The sequence below is a fragment of the Lactuca virosa genome, chromosome 8 (assembly GCF_052849685.1).
Source record: "Lactuca virosa cultivar CGN04683 chromosome 8, Lactuca_virosa_CGN04683_v6, whole genome shotgun sequence".
NCBI classification, from domain to species: domain Eukaryota; kingdom Viridiplantae; phylum Streptophyta; class Magnoliopsida; order Asterales; family Asteraceae; genus Lactuca; species Lactuca virosa.
Genome location: NC_136433.1, coordinates 366,381,227 through 366,393,622, shown reverse-complemented (window position 1 = coordinate 366,393,622; position 12,396 = coordinate 366,381,227).

Sequence of the window (12,396 nt, the reverse complement as noted above, 5' to 3'; positions counted from 1 at the left end):
ACTGTTATATGATTATCTGATATAGGTGCACATGTTTGATATGTAATGAGAGTATTCCATCCCGAGGATGATTGGACTCATAGTATGTGGGCATTCCAACCCCATGGTTGTGGACCAAGACTATTCCATCCCGATGATGATTGGACTCGTAGTATGTTGGGATTCCAACCTGATGGTTGTGGGCCTGGGGTATTCCAACCCGATGGTTGATTGGACCCATCACATGTTGACATTCGAAGCCGATGGTTGAGGGCCTAGGGTATTCCAACCTGATGCTTGATTGGACCCATAGTATGTTGGCATTCCAACCCGACGGTTGAGGGCCAGGGGTATTGTAACCTGATGGTTGATTGGACCATAGTATGTTGTTTGTTACTATATGTGTATTGTTTGTATGGGTATTTTGGGGGTGACTCGCTAAGCCTTCAAGCTTACATTTATGGATTATTGTCTCAGGTACCTCAGATGATCGCTGGAAGAGGAAGGCGTGACCCTACACATCCTCACATGTTATGATTTTGATTTATGGGAAACTCTGATATTAGTTATTTTGAAAACAATTTGTAAACAATAATGACCTGGATGTTTTTTCAAAAAATTTATGAATCTGGGTTGGTTTTAAAAAGCTTAAATTTTTCATGAATTTTATGGATGTTACAAACAGATACCGAATCGTCGTAAACAACATGAAAACTCATGGCATTGTCCAAACTCCTCTAGAGTACAATCTCAAGTTCATCAATAGTCTTAGTCAAGGATGTGGAAACATTAAATAGTGTCTTCAGAGTAATGGATCAATGAAGAAGGTGAAGCTTTACGAACTGTTTGACGAGCTTCTTGGTCATGAATCGAATGTTGCACAAACTTTGAGAGAACTCTCAGGAGGACCTCTTGATCTTGTCAGTTCCTATGATCCTCAAGTTCTGAACCTCTCTGCTTCAAACCCTTTCAAAGATTTTATCCCATCTATCCCACCTATTTAACCCTCTCCACCAACTTTACCTACTCTTTCCAGTTCAAACTATCAGTTTGATGGAGACCTCGATCCTGAAGCAATGGACTCCGAACTACGTTTTCAACAAGAGTTTGCTTTACTCTCCACGAAATATAAGCGTCCTTTCAATCCCATTCACAAACCATACCACAACCGTTTCCAAGATCCTCATTAAAGTAATCCCCAAACATACCCAAAACCTTCCGAAAATCCACTTGCATACAACCCAAACATTCTGACACAAACTCAGTCCTTGGAATCTCACAAAACTCACAAATCAGACAAACCAAAAATTGTTTGTCACAAGTGTCGTCATGAAAACCACTTTGCCAAAGACTGCTTGGCTGAAGCGCCACAAAAATCAAAGATCAAGTACTCTTCATACTATGCATGTCGAGCCCAAGAGATTGCTGCTAGTGAGAAAGCTTTCGTTATCAATGTGTCGAGAGATGTGGAAGGATATTGGTCATCTGTAGATGAATATGATATGGGTACTGGTAGAAACATGTGTCTGATGGCTAAACAAACCATCAAATGTGATAAAGGCTACTGGTCATCTGGATCAGAGGAAGATGATGATGATACCGAACCAAACTACTGTTACACGGCGACCAACGACCCACCTGGAAAAAAGCATCATTCAACAGCTAAAATTTATAATTTGTGATAATAATTTTGATTTATATTTTTGTGAACCATATCTAACCCAGATCCAATCAGATATGATCATCATGTACAAAGCCTATGAGTTTGCCATTGAAGCCATTAAGAATATGGAGAGTGAATTATGTCGTCTTAGATTACGTTTTGAGGATAAGAAGCTTAAAATAGAGTCTTTAGAACACAAACTTGTAATGTCAAAAGATGAATGTATCGTTCTTAAAGAAAAATGTGAAATCACTTATTCTGAAAAGAAAAGTTTTTATTTCTAATAACAAACGTCTCAATGACAAAATAGATGCTTTACATAATTCCATTGACATTCCTAAAGCAAACGAAAGGATGACTCATAATTTTCGTCATCCTTGGTCTAAAGCACCTGGTCTCAGAAGCGAGTTTCCAAAACCTATTGCTCATCCCATGAAGGAGTTAAAAAATCTAACATTTATGGGAGGCATTCTGAACCAGAAATATTCGGATACCTCTGCCTCGCCTTGTCATCGCTTCATGCGACCTTGGACAGTTTTTCTTCCTTGATTCCTGAGTTTCAACCAATAGTTGTCAAGTGTCCTGATTCCACACCTGTTCCGCCTCTGATACCCTTGGACCGGAATCAGAATTTGAAATTTTGACCCAATATTTCCAACACTGTAGTTCACATTCTGAACCATACTCCTCCTAACATTTTCCTTGTTGAGGAAATTATTCCGGAGACAACTGGACCTGACCCTGAAAAGTCAAATTTTGTTTAGGCATCCTTAGATAATGACGTTGATGTTGAAACCATAAGTGATGATTCTGCCTATTCTTGTGACTCAGAATCTCAAGTGATTTGTAAAACCACCTTAGTGCCGATCAAACCCAAGTTTAACAACCCATCCGTTGGCTAAACTTCGAAGTCAATATCTGACTCCAGGAAGAAACCTTCATTAAATAGAAAAGATGTCGTCGATCCTAAGATAGAAGCCAAAAATGCACTAAAAAAGGAAGTTAGCTCTAGACAGAATTCCATATTCATTGAGAACTCTAAGAAGAAAGTATCTCGGACTGTGAGCCCGAACCATAGGAACCATAAAATATTTGTGCCTTTTAAGATCCTTAAAAGGCCATCCATTCTTACCTAGTCCTATTGCTCAAAACAAAGCTGTCAGTCGCATTCTGAAAAAGACTATTGATACTTTTCCCACAAGAAATAACTCTCCGCGGACTGTTTCCTCTATTTTCATTTCTAAATATGATGGTACGATTTTTAAACCTCAACAGCTTTCAAAACCGAATGCACCATCAAAAACAGTAAACAAAGAACATTTGGTTAAAAACACTATCACTCAAACATTTTCAAAGAAGTCAAAACAAAAATTTGAGTGGAGACCTAAGAGTGTTGAAAAAGATTTTGCAACTTCAAGTAACACTGTGATTCCTACAGCTCCAAAAATAGTTGGTCCGAGAAAAGTTGTTCCGAAACTACCTATTGTTGAATATGATTTCTGAATTAATGAAAAGACCTTATCATTTTTCTTCTTTCCCAAAGGATCTCGGAATAAGCCTACCAAGACAACTGTTTCTCAAAAGTCACTACCAAAGTCCAAACCCGTGCCCAGGTCCCAAAGCCTAACGCGGAGCCTAAAAACTCCAAACTTCACTAATCTTTGCATGCACGTTGTGCTTCGAAACAAGATACAATATGGTATATTGATAGTGATTGTTCCATGCACATGACGAGGCAGAAAGACTTTCTGCCTGATCTCAAACATTCACCAAATGCTAGCTATGTGACGTATGGCAACAACTACAACTCTTAAATTTGAGGTTATGTCATCCTCACCAATGGAAACTTCTCTGTATCAAACGTGGCATATGTAGCTGATCTGAAATATAATCTAATCAGTGTGGCTGGACTTCCTTATGCAAATCGTAGACTTGAATTCTGCAAGAAACACAACTATGTCATGTCCAAATACCAAAAATAATGTTTGATCATGTAAAATCGCAATAAGAACATGTATTCTCTTGACATGAACATGATCATTGGCAAGCCTCAACTCTGTCTACTCTCAAAGGTAGTTCCTTATGTCAGTTGGTTATGGCATCGAAGGCTTGCTCATCTTACATTTCGATATACGAACGATTTTGTTTTCGATGACATGGTGAGAGGTTTGCCTCTCCTCAAGTTCGATAACGATCATCTATGTGTTGCATGTGAGTGTGGGAAGCACTTGAAGAAAGGTCGTCCAGGCATCATCGAAAAATCGAAATCATAACCATTACAACTGTTTCATATTGATCTATGTGGACCCTCCACTGTAGAAATTCTAAATCATAAGAAATACAATCATGTGATTGTGGATGATTTTACAAGGTTCACCTAGATTTTCTTCCTCAGGCTCAAGTCAGAAACCGCCTCAAACTTATTACCTTCATTAAGGGTATTGAAGTTCTAGTGAAACTGCCTGTTCGTCGAATCTGAAGTGATAATGGCTCGGTGTTTACCAATGTTACCATTGAGAAATTCCTATCTGAGAAAGGTATTGACCATAATTTCTCAGCTCCCTACACACCTCAACAAAACGGTGTAGTCGAAAGATGCAACAGAACCTTAGCTGAAGTTGCTCGATCGATGCTCAATTTTGCAAATCTCTATATCTCTAAGATGAAGTCGTATCAACTGGATGCTTTACTTAAAATCGTAGCATCATCTATTGACACGTCAATGTGACAATGTACAAATCCATGAATGGTCGTAAGATGAGTATTTCCTTTCTTCATGTCTTTGGGTGACGGTGCTTTATCAAGAACAAACGTGATCAGCTCAAAATTTCCAGCCCAAAGCCGATGAAGCAATTTTTATTGGATACTCAGCAAAATCAAAATCTTATCGGGTTCTGAATTGACAAACTAGTGGTCATGAAGAAAGGTTTGATGTCACATTTGATGACAACTACGTTCAGAATTCTGAATCGCCAGGATGTCCTAATCCTCAAATAATTCATGAAGTCGATTTTGAAACCATGTTCGGACCATTAAAAACTACTCTTGATTCGGAATCTCGATCAAGACCATCCTCATCTGTTATTGCTCCTACTTTCCAAAAAAATTCTGGTCCAATCCCCACTTTTCATCCATTTGATTATGAACTGTTTCAACCTTCTTAGATTGAGGAGGAGAATGGTCTACATTCCCTTGAATCAAATGTGGAAGGATTTCAAGATGCAACTGATCGATTTGTTGAATTCGATCCTATTCCGGACAACAACAATGATAACGTCAACTTCTTTGACTTTCCGGACGAAAATGATGTTGATATATCCAGTTTAGAAGTTCATCGGGAGCATCATCCTCCAATTCAAGTTGTTCAGGGGGAGCAACACAACCCCATCATTGATGTAGGATCATCTGCTGTAGAAGAGCTTTCGAGACTACACATTTGGACCAAGGATCATCCTCCAAACCAGGTAATTAGAAATCTAAACGCTGATATTCAAACTCGCTCTGCCACAAACATCCAAAATGAATTTCATTTCTTGGAATTTATCTCAATGGTTGAACCAAAATCCATCAAGGAAGCAATTGAACATGCTGACCGGATTACAACCATGCAAGAAGTGTTGGCAAAATTTGACTAAAATGAAGTGTGGACTCTCGTTCCTCCTCCTCATGATCATCCCGTTGTTGGTACAGGATGGATGTTCCGAAACAAGCTAGACAATGCAAGATTTATCATTCGAAACAAAGCAATATTGGGGGCCAAAGGATTCACACATATTGAAGGACTTGATTATGACGAGACCTTTACTCGTGTTACCCGTCTTGAAGCCATCAAAATATTTCTTGCTTATACAGCTCATAAAGGCTTTAAAGTTTACCAAATGGATGTTAAGAGTGCTTTTCTTAATGGTGAACTTGATATCGAAGTATATCTGCAACATCCTCCCAGTTTTGTCAATCTTCCTTATCCGAACTATTGCTACAAACTCCGAAAAGTTGTTTACGGCATAAAGCAAGCACCTCGCCCCTGGTACGAGTCTCTCACTGACTTTCTCTAGCGTTCGGGTTTTCAAAGAGGAATTATCGATCCTACCCTATTCCGAATATGAAATTGAAAGCGTCTCATGTCGGTTCAAATCTGTCACACCCCAAAACCGGAACAGTGGAAACGTTCTTGGGCGGAGGACGTCATGCGTAGTATCACAACAATTATATCATAGCAAGCATAGTAAACACAAGCAGACATTGAATACATATGTGAAAACGGTTTACATTTTTTAATACATAGTTTTGTTCATAGCAAAAGTAAAATAGTAACGACGTGGCTCTGACGCTCCAACTTCTCCGAACTCCTGGAAGTACCTGTCTACTATTACCCTGAGAATACAAGCAGTTTCAAAATATCAGCATAGAGCTGGTGAGTTCATAAGCGTTTAGTTCTGGTGAAAGAAATGTTTCTTTGATCCTTTGAAAAGTGTTTCCCAAGAAAATCCTATATTTTCTTATGAAAGATGTTTGATTATCCCTTCGTTATTTGATTAACAGCCTGTTTATGTAAGGTTGAGTTATCCCAGGAAAATCCTATATTTTCCTTAAAAGTTGATAGTTGGTTATTTGTTCTTGTCTGAGGTGTACAAGTATCTACCATATTTGTATCGTTAGATGTAGTTTCCTTGAAAAACCCTCTTTGCTCTCTATGAGATTTATTAGCCTTATTACATATATAAAACTAATAAATAAGTGGTGAACTAAATCCTAAGGGTAATATTAATACCCTCTAATAATCAAATCGGTTATTACTTTGAGGTTAGTTCACTTGTTTCATTATTACAAAAGTAAATTTTGTTATCTAGGTTGTGAGTGTCATAACCATACTTAGACTTGATATGGCACGCAACGGGGCCAATATCTTTTATGACTTTGTGACCCGTAGACCTGACGGTCCAACTGTAGCTAGCAGTGAGGTGCGGGATAGTCAGTCCTGTATAGATCTATACACAGCAGTCACACTCTCCCTACAAGAGATTCTGTTACAAGTGTTAGTCCTACACTCTCGAATTCGGTGGGAGTGCTACCAAGGACGTGTCTCAAACTTTAGACTAACAATTTGCATATAATAATACCGAAAGTCTTGTTTATGATTTGTATGAATTCTTTATAAAATAACACATTTTATGACAAGATTCACAAGTTCACTACTTTAGTTTTGAAAACTGTTTCTACGAGTTGATTTCTTAATCGGTTTGTAAAACTGCTTTCTGTGTTAAGGTATACTGGAAATATAATTATCTTAAACAAAATAATATATTTTGAGCACAAGTCTCCTTGTACTTTCGCTTGTATTCCCCCCCTGAAAACATGAAAAATTCGTAAAAAGTGTAGGGGTATGAATTCATCGTTTGACGTGGGATTCGAGTGTAAGTTGCTAGGAATTGCTGAGTGTCAAATAAAGCTTCGAGCTCAAACGGATCCTATTTAACATGTAAAAGTACATATATGCATTAGGTGAGGGCATAACACTAGGTGTTATGGAAAGAACCATCTTAGGGACCAGGAAACACTTGGAACTAAGTGCTAGAATCGCATGAGATTTGAAAAATGGAGAGTTTGAGGTCGTAAAAGGAGTGTACGGTCAAGCCTTTGCGGCCCAACAGGGTTTACGGCCCATATGTTTACGGCCCAAGTGTTTGCGGTCCATGGGTTTACGGGCCGTGGGTTTACGGTCGTAAACACTTGGTGAAAGGTGTAATTTTTGGTGTTTCAAGGTCCTTTCTAGCCTTCTGGAAGTGTCCTAAGCCTCGTGCCCAGTTCAAGGAAGAGTTTAAAGGTCAATAATCGACCAAAAATGGAGTTTACGGCCATTGAAGGGAGTACGGTCGTAAACCCATGTGTTCATGCGTTTCAGGTCGATTTTTAGGTGAAAATCGATGGTTTCTAGTAGATATCAAGTACAGATCGTAGTTACTTACTGTCAAGAAGCTTGGAATGAGGTTTTTAGCAACCAAGAACTAGTGTGTGTTCTTGGTGTTCTTGGTGAGAGAGAAAATCTAGAAAAAGATGAGATTTAGGAGATGAGACATGGATTCATCACTAGAATAAGGATAGAAACACAATCAAAGTGAAGAATCACTTACATTCTTGAGGATCCTTGAGCAAATTCGAAGTTTGTAGAGAGAGAGAGAGAGAGAGAGAGAGAGAGTAGAGAGAAATCTCCTGAGTTGTGTAAAGGGAGAAATAAAGGCCACTCATCCCTTATATAGGCGTGAGTTTACGGCCAAGGGGTGGGGTGGGGGGTTTACGGCCGTGAACAGGATTTACGGTCGTAAACTGTGTTTGCGGTCGTAAACTCCTCTCGAAGGGGTGTTTAGCCCGGATGCTATGCTTTGACTTGGAAAAACTCGTTCTTGGACCCAATCTTAGATTGTACTAAGCTTAGAATATTCCGTTAGACCAAAAATAATACTAACGTGATCGGAAATAAATCCGAATTGATTTATTTAAAACGTAAGGTTCTTCCCAAACTAAGAAATTTGACGGAATTAAATAAAAACCCAACTTTTATTATCGGAAACTGGGTAAGGATAACGGAAAAGTTCCGGGTTGTCACAAAATCTACGTTGACGATATCATTTTTGGGTCCATGGATTCATCAATGGTTGCTGATTTTGCCAAGTTAATGGTTAGCCGATTCCAAATGAGCATGAATCGTGAACTAAGTTTCTTCGTAGGTCTTCAAGTAAAACAGCCCAATAGAGTAATCTTTATTCACCAAGAAAAATACATTTTTGAGCTTCTCAAAAAATATTCGATGGATACTTGTGCCTCTACCAAGGTTCCTATGGGTTTCAGACACAAGATCTTCTCGGACCCATCAGGTGTTGCTGTCGATGAAAAGAAGCCTAGAGGAATGATTGGATCGCTACTCTACCTAACAACAAGTCATCCTGACATCATGTTCTCCACATGCTTGTGTGCCAGTGTCACACCCCAAAACCGAGAACGGCGGAATACGTTCTGGGGTGGAGGACGTCACGTACAGTATCATAACAATGCATAATAGTAAAGACAAGCAACAACATCCATTGCATTAATGTAATAATTGTAATACAAGCGTGTTCTGTACAGTTTGTTAGACACCAAAAGTATAATCAAAATAAAGAGGAGTCTTGTATGTGCTCCATCTTCTCAAAAGCTGCATCTGTACCTGTCTACTGATGACCTGAGAATACAAGTTATTTTGAAAGCGAGTATCAGCATAAAGCTGGTGAGTTCATGAGTATTTAGTGTCATTGCTTGTAAAAAAATGATTACAACCATGTAGTATAATAATTGATCTCAATGTTGGAAAATAGTATGCTCCCTAGGAAAACCCTATGTTTTCCAGTAAAAGTGGTCCTCTACCAAGACCCGGTTGTATGTATGTTTGATCCTTTGAAAATGTAAAAGTTTTCCCAGAGAAACTATTAGTAGGAAAATATAGTTTTAGACTTCATTCATGTAAAGTAATTGGGAAAATAGTGTTCTACCCCAGTAGTATCACTGCCAGCTAATGAAATGAAAATGCAGACTCCAGGTAGTATTAAATGTACAATACACCTCGGGGAGTTTGTTTTGCCTTTAATTCTTAATGTATTAATTAAAGGTCGAAATGTGAACTTGTATGTAACCATGCTGATTGACGATCGAATCCATGATGACCCTCCGAGTCATCTGTAGAAATGTGACATTTTGTCACCCCTAGGCCTAGTCGGCTAGGACTGTAGCTAGCAGTCGGGATGTGGGAGTGTTTGTCCCGTATAGATCTATACACATAATGCCCGCTCTCCCTCCAGGAGACTCTGGTTACACGGTGATAGCACAGTGAAGTGTCGTATGGAGAGATAGTATGTCACATTCTGTTGTAGTATGTTCTCTTTGTATAATGTATAATGTACTTTCGGGTATAGTGTATAGAGTGTTCTCTTGTATAGTATATAGTATTCTCTTTTTATAGTGTTTAACATGTATTGACTCATAACTATTCGGACTCTGGTAGGTACCATTGTAATAGTATACACGAGTAGTAATCCTTAACTATACCTATTATAGTTAAATAGTAAGGTTGGTTGCATGCCTTTGATACACAAAGCTATTGAACTGAAGTGAAGACTTTAATATTCAACACGAATATATATAATATATAACTAAGAATTCAACGACAGTCGGACAGATAACAATATACCCTAAGTCCACAATCAAACAAGAACAGGAAGTAAGGTGAGCTATCAGTCCTAAGTCCTTCAAGTCTTACTTATATAAATATATTGGTGTAGATATGATTTGGGAACAGAAGGAGTTTAAAAGAGTTTAGAAATATTTTTATAACAATTTAACATGAAAATGAGTTTGATAAACACTTTAAGCAGTTTTGTTGGTAAAGCAGTTAAAAGTATAAAAATCCTTTTGGTTGCAAGTTATAAATCATATGTGATTGATACTATAATTTATTTGATTCAACTTGTATTCCCCCCCCCCCCCCCATAAAAGCATTTAAAAGCATTTAAAAGGTTAATTAAGGGGTATGAACTCACATGCAATGAGTGAAGTGAATGGAAGTGTCGGGTAGGATGCTAGGTGTCAAGTGAGGACTTGAACACACACACGGATCCTATGTAACATGTAGTGATACATAAATCTATCTAATTAGTTATTTAATCACTAATTAGGTAAGTAAATACACTCTAATGCATGAAGACACTTTGTTTCAAGTGCAAGGAGTGCTAAAGGTTGCATCTAAGGAGTGTATGGCCTCACTATGGAGTTTACACTTCAATTGGTTACACTTAAGTGTGTTTACGGTTTCTGGACCATTGTCCCCATGAGTTTACAGCCGTAAACTCATGGTAATGGTGCCATTGGGTGTTCAAAGGTCTTAAACTACTCAAGGAATTTTGCTAGACTCGAATCCATGGCTTAGGAAGTGATTGGGGCTAGAAATGGACACTTCTTGGAGTTTACGGTCCTTGGACCACTCCCTGGGGAGTTTACGGTCGTAAACACATGGGTTTACGGCCGTAAACTCATGTGTGTCCATTTTTCATGAGTTTTGATGGTTGTAGGCCATGCATGCAAGGTTCTAGACCCAAAGGTAAGCCATTCAAGGTGTTAAGGGCACTTAAACACCCTTTGGAGGTGTTTACGGTTTTGGGAGACTTTCCCATACCGTAAACTCATGTTTGTACCATTCAATCCATGTTTTAGGGTTCTAAGATCATTCCAGCAAGTTTCTAGGTCATTAGCCAAGCATTGAAGAGGGTTTGGGGCATCAAAACCCCATTTTGGGGTGTTTACGGTTCATGAATGTTCATGGACTGTAACATCCGAAAAATACCAGCTAAAAATTTCATTTTTTTTTTAAATTAGGTTAATTCATAAAAACATCGTTACAAAACATTCATAATATTAATTTATGTCTGAGAACGTGTAACATCATAGTAAAATATTCAGAGTACATCCCAGGAAATCCATAGTGCCGAAAACATGAGAGTGTGTGATATGCCGCTACCGCGCCGGCTCCTTTCCCCTACCTGAAGAGGTACCTGAAAACAAAACTATAAAACGTAAGAACAAAGCTTAGTGAGTTCCCCCATAATGCCACATAGCATGCAATCATATAATGAGTAACTAAGGGATACGGGCCTCGCCCACACCCATAGAGGTACGGGCCTCGCCCACACTCTACTAGCTAGGAGATACGGGCCTCGCCCACACTCTACTTTCTGAGAGATACGGGCCTCGCCCACACTCTACTACTAAACCATAACATACAAGTATCACACAGACAACAAGTATAAGCAATTCTATCATACTGGCATATAACACAATCAACTCAGCTATGAGATACGGGCCCCGCCCACACTCTGATACTAACATATCGTCTATACGGGCCGGCCTTGGTGCCTTAGACCCGTCCCTACTGGAAGAAAACTCACCTCGAGAGTAGCTGCTGAAAAACCTGCTCAGACTACGCCTGGCTGCCGCACCGGTAATCCCTCCGGCTATAAATCCGTAAACATGGATTAGGTACTCATAAATACCCCTAAGGTCAAATGACTGGTCAAAGTCAACTCCTTGGTCAAAGTCAACCTTCTGATTGACTGGACTCGCCGAGTCCTTCTATGTCTAGCCCGACTCTGACTCATCGGGTCCCTGATCCCACTCACTGAGTCAGCCTGACTCGCTAGACGGGGTCAACTAACAAACCCGCGACTGGACTCGCCGAGTCCAAGGGGGTGACTCGCCGAGTCTGACGAACAGATCTCACAAATCGCTCCAATCTTCCATCAGAACATCAACCTTGGAGATTTGGAGATTCTGGGACTATAGCTACACGTTAAATTGCTAATTCCACGTGCGACTACGGAGGGTTGGACCTCCTACACTTAAACCCTTCTTATCCTAGTGACTGATCATATGACTCGCCGAGTTGGAAGAACAACTCGTCGAGTTCAAGGCTATATTCAAGGGACTCGCCGAGTTTGAGGAACGACTCGTCGAGTACCAGACAATCTTCATAGGACTCGTCGAGTTGCTTATCCAACTCGCCGAGTCTAAGGCCATCTTCATGGAACTCGCCGAGTGCACTTTGGCACTCGCCGAGTACCCTTCGACTCTTCACCCATTCTGGCCAAATTTGAGACATGCAATGGTTCCAAACCATGAATCTAAGCTCCTAGGGCATAAACACACGGAGTTTGGGAGGTTTAAGGGCTTGCAAT